The 21797-nt window shown below is 35.3% G+C and overlaps 1 protein-coding gene across 1 annotated transcript in view; it reads left to right on the forward strand.

Moving 5' to 3' along the window:
• The window catches only part of LOC134385629 (PDZ and LIM domain protein 5), a 48426-nt gene that overhangs the window by 4200 nt on the left and 22429 nt on the right, over window positions 1–21797 (forward strand). The window lies entirely within an intron of this gene.

The following is a 21797-nucleotide window of genomic DNA, read 5'->3' on the forward strand; positions in this document are numbered from 1 at the left end:
TGCTTTTGGGGTCATATTCATGAAGTCTGTGTCCAGTCCTATTTCCTGAAGTGTTTCTCCTATGTTTTCCTTAAGAAGTTTTATTGTTTCAGGGTGTATATTTAAATCCTTAATCCATTTTGAGTTGATTTTAGTATATGGTGAGAGGTATGGATCTAGTTTCATTCTCCTGCATATGGATATCCAGATATCCCAGCACCATTTGCTGAAGAGGCAGTCTCTTCCCCAGTGTATAGGCTTGGTGCCTTTGTCAAAGATCAGATGGCAGTAGGAGTGTGGGTTGATTTCTGGATTCTCTATTCTATTCCATTGATCATTGTGTCTGTTTTTATGCCAGCACCATGCTGTTTTGGTTATTATAGCTTTGTAGTATAGTTTAAAGTCAGGTAGTGTTATGGCTCCAGCTTTATTTTTTTTGCTCAGTACTGCTTTGGCTATGCATGGTCTTTTGTTATTCTGTATAAATGTCTGGATAGTTTTTTCCATTTCTGAGAAAAATGTCATTGGAATTTTGATGGGAATTGCATTGAATTTGTATATCACTTTGGGTAGTATGGACATTTTCACTATGTTGATTCTTCCAATCCAAGAGCATGAGATATCTTTCCATCTTCTTGTATCCTCTCTAATTTCTCTCAGCAGTGGTTTGTAGTTCTCATTATAGAGATTTTTCACCTCCTTGGTTAATTCAATTCCTAAGTATTTTATTTTTGGGGTGGCTATTGTAAATGGGCAAGCTCTCTTGATTTCTCTTTCTGCATGTTTACTATTGGAGAATAGAAATGCTACTGATTTTTGTGTGTTGATTTTGTGTCCTGCTGCTTTGCTAAAATCATTTATCAACTCCAAGAGTTTTTTTGTAGAGGCTTTAGGCTCTTCGATATATAGGATTTTGCCATCTGCAAACAGGGACAGTTTGACTTCATCTTTTCCGATCTGGATGCCCTTTATTTCCTTCTCTTCTGTGATTGCTTTGGCTAGTACTTCCTACACTATGTTGAATAGGAGTGGTGAGAGTGGGCATCCTTGTCTAGTTCTTATTCTTAAAGGAACAAGAACTATGAATGTTCCCCATTCAGGATATTGGCAGTGGGTTTATCATATATGGCTTTAATTATGTTGAGATACTTTCCATCTATACCTCACTTATAGAGGGTCTTTGTCATGAATGAATGTTGAATTTTATCAAATGCTTTTTCAGCATCTATAGAGATGATCATATGGTCCTTGTGTTTGATTTTATTGATATGGTGTATCACATTTATTGATTTCCATATGTTGAACCAACCTTGCATCCCTGGGATGAATCCCACTTGATCGTGGTGTATAATTTTATGTATGTGTTGCTGTATTCTGTCAACTAGTATTTTATTGAGTATTTTTGCATCTATATTCATCAAGGATATCGGCCTGTAGTTTTCTTTTTTAGTTGTATCTTTAGCTGGTTTTGGTATCAGGATGATGTTTGCTTCATAGAATGAGTTTGGGAGATTTGCCTCTGTTTCAATCTTTTGGAATAGTTTGTAAAGAATTGGTGTCAATTATTCTTTGAATGTTTGGTAAAATTCTGCTGTGAATTCATCTGGTCCTGGGCTTTTCTTTGTTGGCAGACTTCTGATAACAGCTTCAATCTCCTTTATTGTTATGGGTCTGTTCAGATTTTCTACATCTTCTTGGCTCAGTTTTGGTAGTTTGTGTGTGTCCAGAAATTTATCCATTTCCTCCACATTTTCAAATTTGTTGGCATATAGTTGTTTATAGTAGTCTCGAATGATTCCTTGTATTTGGAGGTGTCAGTTGTAATAACACCTTTTTCATTTCTAATTTTTGTTATTTGGATCTTCTCTCTTCTTTTTTTAGTTAGCCATGCTAATGGTTTGTCAGTTTTATTTATCTTTTCAAAACACCAACTTTATGATTCGTTGATCTTTTGTATTGTTTTTTGGGTTTTGATTTCATTAAGTTCTGCTCTGATCTTAATGATTTCTTTCCATCTGCTAACTTTGGGTTTGTATTGTTCTTGTTTTCCTAGTTCTTTGAGGTAAAGTTTTAGTTTGTTCACTTGCCATCTTTCCATTCTTCTGAAATAAGCATTTAATGCAATAAATTTCCCCCTTAGTACTGCTTTTGCAGTATCCCACAGGTTTTGGTATGATGTATCATTGTTTTCATTAGTTTCAATGAATTTTTTGATTTCCTGCTTGTTTCTTCTTGAACCCATATGTCATTAAGTAGAATGCTGTTTAATTTCCATGTGTTTGTATAGTTTCCAGAATTTCGTTTGTGATTGATTTCTAGTTTTAATCCATTGTGGTCTGAGAAAATACATGGGATAATTCCAATTTTTTGAATTTGTTGAGACTTGATTTGTGATCTAATATGTGATCTATCCTGGAGAATGATCCATGTGCTGATGAGAAGAATGAATATTCTGAAGTTGTTGGATGGAATGTTCTGTAGATATTTGCCAAGTCCAATTGATCTAGAGTATTGTTTAGATCTTGTGTTTCTCTGCTGATTCTTTGCCTAGATGATCTGTCCAATATTGACAGTGAGGTGTTCAGGTCCCCTGCTATTATGGTATTAGTGTCTATTTCCTTCTTTAAGTCTAATAGAGTTTGTTTTATAAATCTGGCTGCTCCAACATTGGGTGTGTTTATATTTATGATCATTATGTCTTCTTGATGGATCAATCCCTTTATCATTATGTAGTGGCCCTCATTATCTCTTTTTATGGTTTTTAGTTTAAAGTCTATTTCATCAGACATAAGAATAGCTACTCCAGCTCGTTTTTCATTTCTATTTGCATGGTAAATCTTTTTCCATCCTTTCACTCTTTGTCTATGTGAGTCTTTATGGGTGAGGTGGGTCTCTTGAAGACAGCATATAGTTGGGTCCTCCTTTTTAATACAGTCAGCCAGTCTGTGTCTTTTGATTGGGGAATTTAAGCCTTTTACATTAAGAGTTCTTATTGAAAAGTGTTGATTTAATTGTAACTCTTTATTCATTTTTGTTTGGATGTCTTAAGTGTCTTTTGTTTCTTTCTTTCTGATTTACTGTTTGTTTTCTGTATTTGTTGGTTCCTTGGGTTGTAAATAGTTTTTTTTTGTTTTCTCTTCATGGATGCCATTTTTATTATACTAGTGGGTTTTGATTTTTCTTGGGTTTTTATGGCAGTGGTAGTTGTTTTTCAGGTACCAAACTGAATACTCCCTTGAGAAGTTCTGGTAAGGGTGGTTGTGTGGTAGTGAACTCCCGCAGTTTTTGTTTGTCTGAGGAAAATACTATTTGCCCTTCATTTCGGAAGGATAGCCTAGCAGGGTAGAGTATTCTTGGCTGACAATCTCTGTCTTTTAGTACTTTGAATATATCATCCCATTCCTTTCTAGCTTTTAGCGTTTGTGATGAAAAGTCTGATGTTAGTCTGATTGGGGCTCCCTTACAGGTGATTTGACGCCTCTCTGTTGCAGCTTTTAAGATTCTCTCTTTGTCTTTGAGTTTTGCCAATTTGACTATAACACATCTTGAAGAAGACCTTTTTGGGTTGAATACGTTTGGGGATCTTTGAGCTTCCTGAATCTGAAGAAAGGTATTTTGTTGAAAATGTTTTCAATGCAATCTCCTTTTTCCTTCCCTTCTGGAATACACATGACTTGGATATTTGAGTGCTTAAAGTTGTCTGATATCTCTCTTAGATTTTCTTCAATGTTTTTAATTCTTTTTTCTTTTCTTTTTTTTTTTTTTTGGTCTGCCTGTGTTATTTCAAACAGCCCATTTTCAAGGTCAGAAGTTCTTTCTTCTACTTCTGCAAGCCTGCTGTTTAAACTCTGTTGTGTGTTTTATTTCGTTGAATGAATTCTTCAGCTCAGCAAGCTCTGCTACATTCTTTTTCAGGGCATTGATTTCCTTGTACATTTCTTCTTTCAGATCCTGTGTGCTTTTCCTCATTTCATCATGTTGTCTAGCTGAGTTTTCTTGTATCTCATTCAGTTTCCTTAGAATTATCACTCGAAATTCCCTGTCAGACATTTCAAGGGCTTCTCGTTCTATAGGATCTAGAGCTTGAGAGTTATTACCCTTTGGTGGTGTACTTTCTTGATTTTTCATATTTCTGGTATCTTTCCTTTGATGTTTAGTCATTGTGGCAGGGGCTTTCACAGTCCACAGGTTTGACACTATTGTCTGGGTAGGATGTTGCTGGGCTTGCCAATTTGGTATGGCTACCTCAGTGTCTGCTCAGTTGGCCACTAGTGCCTTGTGTGTGTGGTTGCCTCGGGTCTTGGGCCTCTCTGTGGAGCCGCCTCTCTGGTCAGCATGCACTTGGCCAGGCTGGGGATGGAGTCGGGTGGTAGTGGTGAGGCCTACCTGCTGGGTCGCACGCCGGCACCACAGGGCATGTGGTCTCTGCGGAGCTTCTGCCTCTCCTGCTGGATGTCTCCATGGCTATGAAGAAAAGCCCTACGATAGGCCATCTATAAACAGGATGCTGGTAGTGTGGCTCAGTCAAAGACCAAAGGCCTCAGAACCAGAGAAGCTGATGGTGTCCTTAGTGTAAGTTCTGGAACCCAAAAGCTGAAGAGTCTCAAGCTGTGATGTCCACGGACAGGAGAGAAAAGTGTATCCCAGCTCCAGCAGATCAAGAGCTTAGTCACATTTTTGTCTATTGGGTGATGACAATGCAGTTTTGAAACAATGGGGGGAAAACTGTATTGAAAGGGCTGATGGAAATTTTAAGATCTGCTAGTGTGTTCTGAGCCTGTCATGGGTTTCTATTACTTCCACTGAAGTTCTGACTTCAAATCTTAGATCATTTCACTTGTGGTATTATATAGCCATTGTTACCAAGAAATCTTTCAAGAACACAGTAATGCTATATACCAGATGATAAATATAGGAACTAGATGTGTATGTAACAGCATTGTAGTTTAGATTGGATCATCTTTTTCTCAGGCATATAGTTTAACATACACCACCACATGCCTACAGAAGCTTGCCAGTGACTGACAAAGAGCTAAATATTTTAGGAAGCAAAATGTTCAGAAGTTCATAGTCTGAATGAAGTATTGAGATACAGAAGAAGTAAGATTCTAAACTTGAGTTTTATGTAAGCTGGCAATACTATTTCCTACTTGACCTGTGTCTTTTGGTAATACTTTCATGATTAAGATGCAATAGTACCTTTAGAAACATTGACTTGAATCTCGAAAAATATTTAAAAGTTGAGTTTTTTTATGAATCAGGAATTTATACTTTTTAAAACTTAATTCCAGTTTACTATAATTGTATATCTAGTAGGTTTTTTATGTTCAAATCGTTCATATTGTATACAATTAATAAGTGGTTAGATGGGAACATAACAATATGTTCCTGTGTTTATATAGGTGACCTAATCTTCTGTATAGTATTTTTCCTGGATTCTGTTTAAGTTATGGATGCTGGATTCGGTAAATTTAGTTTATTAGATGCAAATATATGTATTAAATATTACTAATTTACTAAATATAATCAAGTGTTTTTCACAAATCCAGTCTTAAAGTCATGAAAAGCCTTTATATGTTGGAACGCATCAGTTTTTAAATTTTAGTTTAATCATATATGAAATGAGAATTATTAATTCATTAGAATATAAGGTAGATCAGGTCACTTTGTAGAACGCAGTTTTCTGAGTAGTGGTTGTGCTGAAGAATAGGAATGCCTGCTCTGTGGGGTACGAATTTTAGAAGGTTAGTATTTTTGTGAGTCTCCAGCTTCTTTATCTATTAAAATAAGGATCTATAAAAAGTCCCCTATAATATCGTAAAGATCAAATGATATAATATATATCACAGTGCCTGGTATATAGAAGATGCCCAAAGAAAGGTTCCTTTTTGTGATAGCATTAATAACTTTACCACCTAACAAAACAGTTCTCATGTGACCTCCCTGCTTGAAAATGTTTTGGGTTCTCTGCTGCCGACAGGTAAAATGTTTGGCTTTTGGTCCGCTTACAACCCTGTGCCAACCTCATTTTGTAATACTATTCCCCATGTTCTCTAGTCCAGTCAGACTAAAGTTCACAAGTTCATACCATTCCTTGGGCACACACCTCTGTGCTTTGTACAAGCTGTTCCTTTTATTTGAAATGCTTTTCCATTCTGTCTACCCCTGGACAAGCTTCTGTTTACCCTTTAAGACCAGCTGTCACCTCCATTGTGAAGCTTTCTTGAGTCCTGTAGTGCTACTACAAAATTCTCTAGGCTCCTACAAAATTTTGACGTCTTTATTATAGAATTCATCTTGTTCATTTTAATTGTTTACCTATGTCTCTGTTACAACTGTTTTTAGTTCCCCTTAAAAACAGGCTCCAAGTCTTACTAATCTTTGTTTTACAGCACCTAAACAATACCTGGCACAGTTTATAGACCCACAGTAAATGGCAAGAAGTGAATAAGCAAGTGGGTGGATAGGTCACTTTGTCTTATTTTGGATATCATCTTTATGTGATTTGAAGATACACAGTTCATTTGCCAAGATATTGTTCTGTCTTCCTACCAGCCTTGAAATTCCTACAACAGTCATTGAACAAAGGTGGAAGCACTGTCTGCCAAATGCTACTATTAAAATAAATGTATTGCTTAAGGAGAAGAGGATTCCAGTCTCCTTGAAGAATTAAACTCCCATAAGAATTGATGGTTGTGAACATAAGCAGTACTACAACTAATATTATAGTATTTATTTTCAGAAAAAATAAGAATAGTTCTGAAACCCTATGGTAGGAATTTTTTCTCAAAAAAACACGATAATTTTTTTTTGGAACCAAGCCGTGGAATGCAGAAGGAATATTAGGGATGTGGGGTCACCCATTTTGTTGCTGTGGCCAGATTAACTTGGATGCAAAGCACCAGTTTATAACATAGAAATCAGCTAAAAAGTTGCAAAGAAGAATTGAATCAGGTTACAAGGCCCTGATCAGAAGGCATGTAGGTCTGGATCAGCAGAAAGGGGAAAAAGAGACCTGGATAAAGTTGCAAGGATATGATCTTGAGATGGAATATGTGTTTGTTTATAGTGAAGTCCTGTTTTATGTAGGAATGAAATTTTAATGTTTGTGCCTAAAGCAAAATCACATCTAGTCAATGACCCTTGAACATTTTTAAGAGGATAAATTGGAGAGAGAATAGCATATGCAAAAACTCTGGAAGAATGTGTCTTCTTGAAGGAAGGGCAAATAGTTCCATATGTTCAGGACTCTAGTGGCCAGAGAGAAAACTGGATGGCTTAAGGGGGCTTTGAATGTAAGAGAAGGTGGACTTGATGCTGAAAGGAAACTATTAAAAGATTTGTAAGTTGGAAGTGGCAAAATCATATTTGCATTATTAAAAGATCATTATAGCATTAATGTGCTTAAAAGATCATTATAACTTCAGTGTGAAGATTAAGATTGGAGTCCTGGAAACTGTTTAAGAAGTTGTTGAGATAATCTAGTCTAGAGATGGTGATACAGTAATGAATACTACCCATAGCAGAAGCAATGGGAATGGAGAGAATTCCATGGGCAAGAGAACTTCAAGGTACTTACACATTAACCCGACTTGGATGCAAGTTTTAACCATTCCCCTCCCAGGGAGCTTGATTCCCTATAGAGTACTTATGTATCCTCTGTTAAAACAGACAGAATTGTATTCTGCTTGGAGAAACTATACTTGATTCTGAGAAAGCCAGGCTATGGCACAGAAAATTGGTTGAATATATCTTTAAGGTTTTTATATATCAAGTCATAAAATAGAAATCTCAATTGATTGCATTTTGTACTGTACTTGAGAAATATGTTAACTTTTATAACATAATTATTTATGCAGCTCTTCCTCAGATGAGTGCATTTATTTCCCCTAAATAAACATTTTCTAAATGTTGACTTTCTTTCAGTGTTTACAGTTGCATATATGAGATTGGTAGCCTTGGCATGATCCCGCATTGCATGGTTTGCTTGTGCAGGAAGCACTTGTATTAGGTGTTGTCATGGAAATAGGCATTATGAGATAGAATTTTTTCCTGAGGCAAAAGAAGAGAAATTCTATCAAGCTATTGATCAAAAAGTAAAAAATTCATGTTATTATTTGTATGTAGTTCAGAAAGCTTCAGTCCATAGGCTTTTAAAAAATTTTTTCATTAATTACAGGTTTTTTTCTTCTTTCTCACTTTCAAAATTTTTTGATTTTTTTACATCTGTAATAATCAATAAATGTAATAACATATGTTTAATAAGTAAGTTATAATTTCTTCCTCAGACATTGAGTTATACAACATTAGCTAATATCTAATCATCATTTTCTTTTGATAGTAGAGCCATTTCATTTCATAGAGCCTTTCCAAATAAAAAAACTTTGCTGTTTTTAGTAGCAGTTCCTATAGCATGTTAGAATGCCCCCATCATGCTTTCTTTAATTGTATGCTGTAGAGCTAGGGATGGGTCTGGAGCTCACAGACCTCTCGAGCCTGTCCACAAACCCTTCACATGCAGGTCTATGAGCTAGGTAACTGGAAAAAAGGTCCTTAGAGCCTTGGTTGAGGTAGGAGTAGTCTTTATTCAGCACACACGTCTAAGAGCTAAGCAGTCCAAAGAGAAACTCAGAAACTCAACTGCTACTGGCAAAGTCCAAAGAAAAACTGAGCAGCTGCTAGCAGAGTAAACATGCTCTATTTTTAGATGCAAGCTTTACCCGCCAGCTTCTGCTTCAGAAACTGAAGAACACACAATAGCAACAAAACTAAAAAGGTACATTGGTGTTCATGAGCACTAACTCCACCCACATGCAATTTGTTTACAAAGAATGTGCTGCACGACCCCCAACTGGACCTGAGTTAAGGGGGCCTGACTAAATTACTGTATTTTCCCTACATATGTACACAGAACTCACAGTTGACCCCTTCTTCCTCTCATGTCTCTTGAGGTTGGCAAAAAATTAGTGGATTTCTTATTATTGTTAAATGTGTCCTTGGAGGCAGGCATTCTTCTGAGGACAATAAAGCCATTTAGTTGAAATTATGCTGACATTCGATACACAGTAGTATTTTATCACTTAGTAGTAAACATTCTTAACCTCTGATACTCCATATTGAACATGTATCAATTTCCATACATTCTTATTAAGTCATCATTCCCAATGAATCAGGTGATATGGATATATGCTTTTTATTAGTAAGTTGCTTTACTCTCTATGACAGTTTTGCTATGTAGTAGAAGCAAGGGCTCAATTATATAATAACATAAAAACTAGTGATTTTTTCTTAGAATGTAAGTTATTCCATGTTTTGAAGAAGCACGACACAAGTAGCTGTAACATAAAAGTTGTGATCATTTGAAGGTCTTTTAGGAACATAGTAAATTTCTTTTGGTCAAATGAAAAAGGGAAAAGGACACACTTGCTTTTCAGAATGGATATTCAGTTGACATTAACTTCGGTGGCATCCTGTCTTGAGGAGTTCTCACCATCCCCATTTGAGGATTTGGAACTCATGAATATAATGGGCAGCCTAGAAGGGAACAAACGACCTCACTTAACAGTAAAATGGTAGTTATCATTGTTTATTATTAATAATTGTTTTTACAATACTTTTCAATTTTAAAAATTATCTTTATTCAGTGCACAATAAGATAATGTCATTAAAATTTAAAATTAAAATGGGCTTCATTTTACGAATGAGGTAATAGAGTCTAAGAAATGTCAAAAGAATTATCCATAGTCCTATAGTGAGTTGACCCATTATTTTTACACTGAATGGTGTATTTTCCTGTGTCACAGATAACATCAGTTAATATATTTAAGGAGGACTGAGTCTGTTAGGGATGTGATAGAAAGGATTCTTTCCTTGCATGGGGAGGATAAACTAAGTGACTAGCAACTGCTAAAATCTGTTTCAAGTAACATTTTCTTTGCATCTAAACTCCATTTTCGAAATTTTACATCTACTAGCTATGATTCTAGTTAATACGACCCTTTATCATACCCTTCCTCTGGTGTGTGCTACATTTTAGCAATAAAAGCTTATTTACTTCATTATGGACAGAGCTTTGGAGGGATCTGATGTATTCTTTGTTTTGTTTTTTTCCCCCCAGGAAGACTCAGATATATTTTTGAGATTTGATTAGATCAAAGACTGAGTGATGTGCATCTCAGTTATAAGTGGATATAAATTCTATCTTTTATTTGAGGTCTAAAGTAGATAGCGGTGAGAAAGGAAATTACTGTTTCTACAACCATCCCAAATTTCATTGTAGGCTTTGCGCTGCAGTAATAAGTCTAGATAACTAGATTTGCTTAGTAAGATGGATAGATTTATTGGTTCCATTTTAAAATTTTTATATGAATAAGTAAACTGCTACCAGTTGCGTGTATTTCATCTCTTCTAATAATGTTTTATTGCCATCTGCTCCCCTGCATTTTGACATCATTAAACTAAACAGTCCACTTGCCATAAAGGCCTAACTGGAGCTGTCCATTGTCAAAACTGGGGTACGAAGCACGTAAATATGCTCTATCTCCCTTAGAGCAAGTGGATTTTTGTTTAGAATTATAATTCTTAGATAGAAAAAAATAAAAGTAACAACCATTAACTGCCTGCTTTCTTTTCTTCAAAATGTTCTTGTATTGGAATTTATTTCCATGATGGAAGCTTTCCAGTGTTGATGCAAGTGCACATCTGTGAAAGCTCTTCTTTCTCGTATTCTTTTCATCCTGAGATTAAAATATTAAACCTTTTATAAATGAAAATATCTAGATTTGTTCATGTATGCTTTTCAGAAAGAATTATTATTTTTTATTAATTGATGCATATGGTTTAATCTAGGGTTGGCAAACTATGGAACTTGGTCACATCTGGCTCACCACCTATTTTTGTAAATAAAGAGTTATTGTAGCACAGCCATGCTCATTTGTTTATATATTGTCTATGGCTTCTTTCACGCTACAATGGCAGGGTTCAATAGTTGCAAAAGAGCCCATAAAGCCCACAAAGCCTGAAAGATTTACTCTCAGGCCCTTTACGGAAAAAAAATTGTTAACTCTGGTTTTAAAACACATGAAAAAAAAATTATGCTTGACAGATCTGCACATAGATACAGACTTTATTGGGGACCATGAGCACCCTTGGCAGCACTAACTTGACAGCACTGTGATGGCCTATTTCCTTGTCTATATCACCCTCCACAAGGTAAACTCTTCGGGGGCAGGTATCTTACTCTTGGATGTGTCTTTCATACTAGAAGAATATTTAGATTTAAAATATTTTATGTCTTCTCTAGGTAGTTATTGAACGAATGGATGCTTTATTTTTTAACCATGTGAGACCTTATGTCAGGGTGTAATAATTGACATTTATCTTGCACATTCAAGGAACTTTAAGTAAACACTTTACTTATACAAACCTTTCACACTTTGAAGTAGTTATTATTGCTGTTTTACAAATGAGGAAACTAAGACCCAGGATAATGACATTTCTAATGTCAAGCTAGAAAGTGATAAATGTAGAAGCCCAAATGTATCTTAACCTAGTTATTATGACAAATACATTGCTTCCTCCAGTATAAAATAGCTGAGCAATGACCTCTGCTTTTAAAAGATATAGAATTCAAGCATAACTTTGGATAATGGTAAGTTTTGTTTATTTTGGAGATTTAATAACTTTCAGAAAGAGATCTTAGAGAATTAGTAGTAGTAAAATTTTTAAATTTTATAGTAACTTGTATTCACCATAAAAGACATTGTCGATATTGTTTGACATGGGAAAATCTCCTAAAATTTTATTTTCCTTTCTACTTCAGTTGTTTCTTTCTTTTTTGTTTTTTGGGGTTTTTTTGCCTACATGATAAGGATTCAATTTATATGGGCAGCTCAAGCATTAGGTACCTTTCTACTTTATTTATGAGATTAGGCAGCTTTTACATTTATATAAATAGACATAAATTGGTTGGAAAATGGTAAAAGCCAAACCCATTTGGGTTTCATGTTACTTTGGAAATACAAGTAAGATATGTCAGGACTCTAGATATGAGTATAAAATAATTGTAACATGTGTCCTTACAGTTTTCTCATCCAAATATGTGCAAAATTCTACAAATTTAATATTTTAAATAAATTCATAGAGTCTGATCCTGTGTAGTATTCCTGAAGTTATGAATAGTGCTTCAGTTTTGCTTTTGTTTCTTAAAATATTTTACCTGAGATTTTTCTTTTTTGTTTCATTTCTTTTGTTCTTTATTCCTTTTTTTGTTTTTTAAACATGAAACATATTGGCCTACACAATTAAAGCATGGACTTGTCTTCGCATTATAAAATTAGAAGTTGGAGCAGTGATATTGAGATTATTTAGAAAATCCTGTGTATATTGTGATAAATAAAATAACTTGTGGATTTTTAATTGAACAATGGCAAAACCAGATATTTAAGATCTCTATCTTTGTCTGCATAAATACTGGATTTCTTTTACTTGTAACTCTGACCAATGGAAAATTTTTATGTAACGTCGGTTAGTAGGGAAAAAAGGCAAGTGTGTGTGTACCAAATTTTGATGATATATGATGTAAGAAATTAAAAGGAGAACTGGACCTAGTTCAAGTCCCCACACTCACTTTAATTAGGACACTCTAGATCCAGTTTAATCTGAGTTCTTAAAGTTGAAAGGCTGGATGCTAATGAAAGAAACTAACCTCCTAAAATTGTGGAAATATTTGATACTTAGCCTTGGGTGCACCTGTTCCAATTCTTTATGGCATACATACCAGCATTCTCCACTGCTTAGGGAAATGATAATAGTTTAATCTGTCCAATTTTGCTTTTAATCATTGAGTAAAAAATTTTAAAAAGCCCTTGATTCCATTTAGTCAGAATTGTACAAACTGCTCTAGAATGTACTTTCCTCTGATCCTAGATCTTGGCTTAACTTTTCCATTTCTGTGGATATGATTTCATGCCTGGATTATGAAGAGTAGACTGTTGTTTATGCTTTCAACATAAGGAGCTTGACAGACAAGACGCACAGATTCTATGCTTCTCTTGGCCACCATCTGTTTGAGATTGTTGGGGAAAGGGCAGAGAAGAAAGCACTTGCTGCACACAATAATATGCAGGCTTGTTGCCATCACTGCTATCCAATTTAGTATTTGTAAAATTTCTACCATTTGTGAGCATATTCTCGGAGATGTTGAATTACAATAATTTATCTCTCCTGGAGTGCCAAAATGTCACTTTGATGTGGCCTAGTTATTTATACAAGCATAGCACTAGCCTCAGTATTTTTAACAGGAACAGCCCTTGCAGTTGAACCAGTTGTTTTTCACACCATAAAAATCTCACCTATGACTTCTGCCTTATTGGGGCTCTGAACATTTGTCTTTTTTCTTTTGGGGAGAAATATTAATTTCCGTTGATATTTTCAATATCAGACTTACTTTTGACTTAATGAGAATCAAATATTGTAGGATTTTTTAATAAGGAAGCAAAAAATATTTTATGATTATCCCCAGATGTACCCCCATAACTCTCTTTGCTGCTTTATTTTAATCCAAGTATAGTAGTTGACATATTTATACGAATATGGAGTTTGTGCAGCAAAATGGAGTCAGTGCTTCAAGACTGTTTGTCATTAGCAAAAGTGTATTTCTCTTCTAAAGCAATTTATATAAATTCTCTTAAACGTTTCTCAAAACATGAAGAATCCAGCCTTCTATCCATATGTTTTATTTAAGGAACTTTGCAGCCATTAATTATAGTGGCTAAAAAGTATGGGTAGCCAGGTTTAGAGAAAGAAAGGAATATCTCTGTAGGAAACTAAACAAATCTTTTACGGAATACGTGAATGGCTTTAAAGTGATACTCTAAGCTGTTAGGGATACCAGGGCAAATAAAAAAATAATGCTTTCATACATGATTCCTAAATGCATTCTAGCAGGGCTCATTAAGGAAATTAAGATAACGGAAATTAATCATTTCAATTATCACTAGTCTCTCTACTGAACTGGTACAGAAGTTAGTACTTCCATATTTAGATCACATTTGAGGAGCTCTCCCTTCATATTATAATGGATAAAGGCAGTGACTGGCAAAGAGCGTGGCATGCAGTAGGTACATAATAAATATTTGATAAATGAATGCATAGGGATGTAGGCTTTAGAGACAGACAGACATGGTTTGGAGTCCCAAATTCTTCACTCTCCTTCATTGGCTTCCATGACATACTCTCCTGGTTTTTCTCCTACTTCTCTGTCCCTAAGGTCTTTGTGTTATTTGCTTTCTGCCTAAGAAACTCTTCTGTTTTCATGGTACACTTTCCCTACACAATCTCATCCACTCCCATGGACTCAAATGTCATCAGTATGCTGGTGATTCTTAAATCAATTCTTCTAGCTCAGATATTTTTCCTGAGTTCACGTTTTCACTAAACTGTCTATACTGGGATGAACCACAGGGTACTTCCAACTTTAAACAAAAATGGTTTGTGCTCTGTGAAGGAAAGGACCATACATGCTGTGTCCTCTCTCTACTGTGTGCTGGTGCATAGCATAGTGCCTGCCACATTATAGGCTCTTGGTATACATGTGGGGAATGAATAAATATCTATAAGTAAACTCATTATTTTTCCATCTTTCTAGCACCTATCCCACTATATTATAGTTGACTGTTTACTAGTCTGTAACCTTTAAACTCCATGGGGGCAGAAATCATGTCTGCCCTATTCATAGTGGTAAAGCCCAGCACATTGTTTGGTACACCAAAACACATTTGCTTCATTTCATTGTTCTACATGTCCCTGGGCGAATCACTTATCCTTTCTGTACTTTATATTCTTGATTCGTTAAGTAGTAATAATATCTTGTAATGTTGTTGTAAAGATGAATCAATTCAGTTATTTACTCTTTTCCTTAACTTTTTACTATAGAAAAAAGTTCAAACATATATATATATAATATATATATTATATTTATAAATATTATATATTATTTGGTTTCTTCTACATGTATGTTGTAAGGGATGGCAAGATGGAGGGAATTATAGATTAGGAGAGACTTAAGAGACATACAGCCAAGTGTAATGTAAGGACCTTATTTATATTCTGATTAATATTGTGTTGGGAGGTGTGTGGTAGGCAGAATAATGTCCCCCCACCCCCCACAGGTGTCTATGTCCTAGTACACAGAACATGTGAATATGTTATATTATATGGCAAAGGGGAATTAAGGATGCTTGCAGATGGAGTTAAGATTGCTTATCAGTTGACCTTAAAATAAAAAGATTATCCTGGATTATTCTCCTAGGATCCATTGTAATCACAAGTTTCTTAAGCAGAAGAAGGGAGAGGCAGAAAAGAGGATCAGAGTGATGTGAGGTGAAAAGGACCCGTTGTTGCTGGCTTTGAAGATGGGGGAAGGGGCCATGAACCAGGGAATTGGGGGCAGCATCTACAAGCTAGGAAATGTGAGGAAATGAATTTTCCTAGAGCCTTCAAAAGAAAAACAGCCCTTTGAGGAGCTCTACCTTCAAAGGTACTTCAGAATTACTGGATTTTGACCCAGTAATATCCATGTAGGAGAACTGTAAAATAGTAAACTTGTGTTGTTTTTAAGCCAATAAGTGTTTAGTAATTTGTTACAGCAGCAATAAAAAACGAATACCGTGTATAAACAGAAAAAATTAAAAATTGACTGGTTATTTGATGATATTAAGGAATATTTTTGTTTTCTTTTAAGTGTGATAATGGTATTATAGCTTTAAAAAGAGTGCTCTCTTTGAGATCAGACTGAAATATTATGGATTAAATGATATATCTAGAATTTGCATAAAAAAAAAGTTCAGAAATGGTAGGAGAGTGAGTAGAATGTAGATGGAACATGTTCAGTTATGAAATGATGATTGTCAAAGCTTGATTTTTTTCCATTTACTAAATTTTACTGGTTTTTTAAATAATGAATTAGTTCCTTAGCATCTTCTGAAGATAATCAATGTAAAAATTCTAGAATCATTGTGAATTCATGGATTCAAATATATTTGAAGTATTTCAGTCCATTGTAGTTGTTATTCTTACTAATTCTCGCACTGTCCCATCTGCTTCTTCAAGTCTTTTTAATAGAACTCTAGCAGTCTTTGATAGCTCCTTGCTTTCTTTTTTTTTTTTTTATTATTATTATTATTTTTTTTTATTTTTTTTATTTTTTTTGTTTTGTTCTTTTTTTTTTTTTTTAATTTTATTTTGTCGATATACATTGTAGCTGATTAATGCTCCCCATCACCAAAACCTCCCTCCCTTCTCCCTCCCCCCTCCCCCCCAACCATGTCCTTTCTGTTTGTTTGTTGTATCAACTTCAAATAATTGTGGTTGTTATATCTTCTTCCCCCCCCCCCCCCGGTTTGTGTGTGTATGTGTGTATGTGTGTGTGTGAATTTATATATTAATTTTTAGCTCCCACCAATAAGTGAGAACATGTGGTATTTCTCTTTCTGTGCCTGACTTGTTTCACTTAATATAATTCTCTCGAGGTCCATCCATGTTGTTGCAAATGGCAGTATTTCATTCGTTTTTATAGCTGAGTAGTATTCCATTGTCCTTGCTTTCTAATTTGTCAAGATAGTCCATATTCTTCTTATTCATTTTTTGCCCTAATCCTAGAATCAGCAAGTCCTCTAAAGAGTCTGTTTCCTTTTAATAAAAAGACAATAATTTTGGTGCAGGAGTCATTCCTTCTCTAAACAAAGATTTACTGAGCAGCATACCAGCGACTGTTCCAGGTGCTAGGGATATAGCAGTGAACAAAACAGACGGCGTCCCTGGCCTCAAAGCATGGGGAGACATATAATAACCAAACAAAGAAAAAAAAAAATATATATATATATATATAATATGTTACATGGAGTTGAGTGCTGTGGAGAAAGATAAACCAGTTAAGGAATATAGAGACTGATGATTTGTGGGGAAGGGGGTGCTATTTTGTATAGGATGGTGAGGGAAAACCACATTGATAATATGGCCATTGAGCAGAGACCCGAAGGAAGTGAAGGAAATTATATCTTTCCAAATTATCTATCATAAAGATTTCTCCAATAACAGGAGGTAAGCATTTTACCAAATTAATGAATATTATGTCATTCGGTTTTAAAAAATTCTTTATCTCCAATTAATAGTCTGTAGTTGAAAAGAGATGGCTTTTTTATTTCTTTGTTGCACATTAAAACTTTACGGTTGGTAAACCAGGGGTTTGGTTTTTTTAAAAAGTATCACACCTTAGAATTCTCAGATACGTCACTATGACAAATATTTTAAAGATCAGTAACTCAACGTATTATGGATTGGGTATATTTTACTTGGTTAACCTGACAAATTTATATATTATGTAAAGGTACTACAAAAAGTCTGTTGAAAAATGGAATTAAAAGATAATACTAATCTTTCCATGAACTTTTTAAGACCTGTCATAACAAAAAAGTATTCTGGTATGCTGATAGGTTTTCCCATTAATTTACATTTACTTATTTAATGGTAATGTTTGTAATCTCAGGTTTTACTGTCATAGCATTAAAAAACAAAAGGCAAGATCATGTATGAATGTATGTCATTCTAAACCTGTAGAAGACTCATTCATAAATAACAATTCTAAAAATAAGCAAAGAAATTTTCACTAACACTGTTGATTTGGAGAGTAGGTAGTGGCTTTGAATTTCTAGGTGAGTTTTGTGGTGCTGAAATGTATTTGGTACAAAAGAAAAATATTAAAGTAATTTTCAACAAGATCCCAGTGGGGTAGAGATTAGCCACAGATTTAATGAAAGTTGCTCAACATTAAGGTTAACAAGGAAATCTTGAGTCAAGAACTGACTTCCTCCTAATGTTCTCATTGTGACACTTTACTGACTCATTCATTATTCAGTTCAAATAAGTCACTTACACTTTTTGTGACTTAGATTCCTAGATTATGAAATGGGGCTGATTCAGTGCTCCTATTTAATGGTCTTAGTCAAACTTAAAAGAAAAATAACTGCTTTTTAAAAAAATAAGTAGATTGTCATCTTTAAGCTATAAGAATGTATGCAGATGCTCCTTGACTTACAATGGGGGTACATGCTGATAAACCCATCATCAGTTGAAAATATCAAGTCAAAAAGGCATTTGATACACCTAATCTACCAAACACCATAGCTTAGCCTAGCTTACCTCAAAAGTGCTCAGAACACTTACATTAGCATATAGTTGGGCAAAATCATCTAACACAAAGCCTATTTTATAATAAAGTATTGAATATCTCATGTAATTTATTGGATACTGAAGATGAAAAACACAGTGGTGTCACACCATCATAAAGCTGAACAACCCCTAAATCGGATCAGTGTAAGTCAGGGACTGTCTGTATTTTTTTCTACATAAAAGTAGATGATTTTTACAATGTCTTCAATAAATTTGAAGCATTTTGGTCACCGTGCTACCCATGGAAGACTTGTTTTCTCTGTATGGTAGTGCAGTTCTCCGTAAAATTATAATGGAAGCAGGACTCATTTTCTGGTGCTTTTGCTCTCCCAAGACCTCACCTTCTTACACATGCCTCTCCCCAATAAACCAAGTGAGCAGAGGCTGGGGGATTGGCACTTGACTGCTCAAAGGTTGCCCATTCCTGTGCTAGAGTAGTGAGAAATTCAGTCTGAAGAAATGAAACATCACTTAATTCATATGGGAAATAACTGTGCCTTGGAAATGTTCAGGACTTGGTAATTAACAGGGCTTGTGTAGCTTTGTGTGCAGGCCAATGTGCTAGCAACAGAGCAACAAACAGAGGTGTGAAAATTTCTTTTATATCCAAAGTGGTTAAAATGGGGCAGTAACTGAAAGCAAAGCATTTCTTCCCAAGAAAGGAACAGCAGTAGAGCTTAGAGCCGTTTTATGTGTGTTTAAGATATAGTCACATGTTTGATATTTAAGAATAGCTTCTCACATTAAATAAGTTAGTTCCCCATATACCTTCTCCTTGAAACACGGGCCAGATGGATTATGTCCTATTTTACAATGACTGATGGAAAATTACTACACTCTTTTATTGCTAAAAATGTCTCAATGACTCAGGACTCAGGGCTTATGCACAGATAATGTGATAAAATAAAGGCATATATGGTAGATGAAAGGGTTTGACTCTCTTTGAGGTCTGATTTTCAGATTTTTCAACTGGTAACTTTCCCATTATTTGAAATCCTGAACCTAATCCATGTTTTTAAAATACCTATCTATATAGTCTTCTTTTAAAAGGCCAAAAAGGATTTAGAACCTTCTCTTTTCATTTAATTGATTAAATATTAATTTTTCACAATCTATTCATAAGGCAGTTTTCTGGTAGTGGAAAGAAGTATACAGTTTGTTATCCATTTTTTAAGAGTTAGTAACTGACTGAGGGAGGAAAAATATTAACAGGACATTGATAAATAGCAAATAAATTATACAGGTGGGTGGATGGTGTTATAGATATTAAGAGGAACAAGAGAACAGTTCTAGCTGGGATTTTCAGAGAGGACTTTGGGGAAGAAAATGGAACTTCTAGGAGTCTTGCAGAAGGGGAAAACTATGAGGAGCCTTGGAGAAAGGGGCATTTCATTGGCCGAAGGTCACAGAGGCAGGATCTGGTATGACATGTTCAAAGGAGTGTGAGAAAACTATAGCATACTGTTGTTTAAGAACACAGACTCTGGAGCCAGACAGCCCAGGTTCAGGACTGCCTTTTTCTTGCTATGTGACCTTAGGCATGTTTCTTAACCTGTTTGCCTGAGATTCTTCATAAAGTAAAAAAGTGTTATTAATCATATTGAAATCATAGGGTGGTAAGGATCTGAGAGTAGTGTTTTCAAGTGGTGATTGCACAAATTAAATATTAAGTCAATTAGTATTAAGTAAAATAATTTAGTATGATGGTGATGGCAGTGATGTGTAGGGAAGCATAAAAGAGATAGGGTTATATAGAAGATTGCAGAGGGTTAATTGAGAGACTGGACTGTCAGTACTACATATAGTTTGCAGTGAGGAGTTACAGAAGCTTTATAAGGAGGAGCATATGATCGGATTAGTGTTTTTGGAAAAATGATCTAACAGATTAGGTTGAAGAAGAGGCTGGCAGCAGAGAGAGTAGTTAAGAGACTGGTAATAGTCCAAACTTGTGGGTTTCAAGACCAGAACTCAAATGACAGAGTATGGGTTTGTACTAGAAAGAAGGGACAGACCTGAGAAACATTTACTGTGAAACAGTTGTTAGAGTCTGGGAACTAACTACCCAGGGACTTAGGAGGTAGAGTGCTATGCCTGTGTAAGTGGGAGAATTTAAACATAGAAATGTGATGAAGAGCTGGTAATGTGTGCAAGAGAGGAAATCCATTTTATGTGTCTAGAATTTAAAGACAATAACTGGATTTAGCATTGAAAATGTCCTTGAAAATGCATATCTGGTGCTCTAAGAGAAATCAGGCCTGGGCATAGAAATTGAAGACCAGTGGAGGGGGAGGGTTGTGCTATGTGGGTAAATGAGGTAACAGGAAAGAGCATGAATATCACTGTAATTTTCTTTTCCATTTCTGCAAGAGAAAGTGTGAGTCTAAGAGAATGGAAACATGTTCCTAGTCTAGTTAACTCACTTGAAACATGGGCAGTAGTAGAGCTCCCTGACCTGAAGTTCCATTTCACAGATCAAGTGCCAGGCAAAACACTGTAGGAGATGTGCTAAGTGTCTGTAAACTCTGGGTTTCTGGATCTGTAATTGCACATCATTGCAAATGCTTATTCTGGTGGGGAAGAATTATCATTTCAGTTATCATAAATATTCTTACCCAATTCTAACCATGCTTAAATGTGGTTACTGTCAGCATGTGTATGTTCATATATATGCATGTACGTACGTCTATATAGCTATATAAATGCACTCTGTTAATTTGTATTATTCGTATGCTTTTCTTACAAGTTGTTTCTTTTAAACCATTTTAATGTGTACCTTTTCCCTTCCATTAGATTTTAATTGCCTGTGAGAAGGGATCAGGCCTTCTGTTGGTTTCAGTCCTTCACAGTTTTCTCATTCATTCACTTATTTATTGATTCCAGTTCATTCATTCATTCACTCCATACACTGTATTAAATTGCTAGGGCAATGAATAAGACAGTTTCTGCCCTTAGGGAGCTTACTATTAAGTTGGGGGAAGAAAAGACAGAAATATATATAGTAGAAACAATAATAAAGACATACACAGAAAATTATGACAACATAGAATAGAAATGTTTGATCCAAATTATATGGAAGGGGCAGTGGGGCTTAAATAGTAAGTTGTGGTAACTAGGTAAATAGGAAGATGGGTATAAAAATGGCATTACTGACAGTGAAAACAGCATGAAATAGACCCATTCACAAGAAAAAGGCAGTTTGGTGTTGCTGTAGCATCAACTAAAAGGCAAAGAGTGGTGAAAGATGAGGTTGTGGGACAGGTAGAGACCACTCGAGGGGCTTGTATGCAGCACATAAGCGCAGGCTACATTTAGTAGTCAGGGAACAGGGAGATTCTCGAAATGCTTTACACAGCGTTTTATTGGGTCAGATTTCAGTCTTAAGTGGCAGTTAGGAGGATGAGACATTTTGTTGGCTAATCCAGGTGGGAGGCATTGAGGACTTAAACCAGGACAGTATCATAGGAATGGAGAAGAGGAAGCAAAATCAAGAACTATTTATGATATCAAATCAGCAGGACCTGTTATTGCCAAAGATGTGGAAGATGAAGGAACAAGGATGATTCTTAGGTAGCTACCTTATGTTCCTGGGT

Source organism: Cynocephalus volans, chromosome 9, assembly GCF_027409185.1.
Source record: "Cynocephalus volans isolate mCynVol1 chromosome 9, mCynVol1.pri, whole genome shotgun sequence".
Classification (NCBI taxonomy): Eukaryota; Metazoa; Chordata; class Mammalia; order Dermoptera; family Cynocephalidae; genus Cynocephalus; species Cynocephalus volans.